This window comes from Cebus imitator, unplaced genomic scaffold, assembly GCF_001604975.1.
Source record: "Cebus imitator isolate Cc_AM_T3 unplaced genomic scaffold, Cebus_imitator-1.0 Scaffold102, whole genome shotgun sequence".
Classification (NCBI taxonomy): Eukaryota; Metazoa; Chordata; class Mammalia; order Primates; family Cebidae; genus Cebus; species Cebus imitator.
In genome coordinates, this window is record NW_016107417.1 from 87945 (window position 1) to 88234 (window position 290).

The window sequence follows — 290 nt, forward strand, 5'->3', positions numbered from 1 at the left end:
CCTGTGTCACTGACCAGCACCTGGCACTTGTCCATCACCCAGCCGTTAGCTGGTCTGCAGCCCCCAGGATTTCCATGGACATCCATTCCCCCCGCCAGGGTCCCCTTGATGGCTCCATGCACCCAGTCCCCAGCCATTTCTGGTGCTCACGGCTCACTGCAGCACCCTTTCTGCAGAACTGCCCTCAGCCAATGGGAGCTGCCCGGCTCAGTGAGGCCTGAAGGTTACACTTCCCTCTGTGCAGCCCCTAATAAATGGCTGGTGGAAGCGCTCAGCTTCCTTCCTCAAGA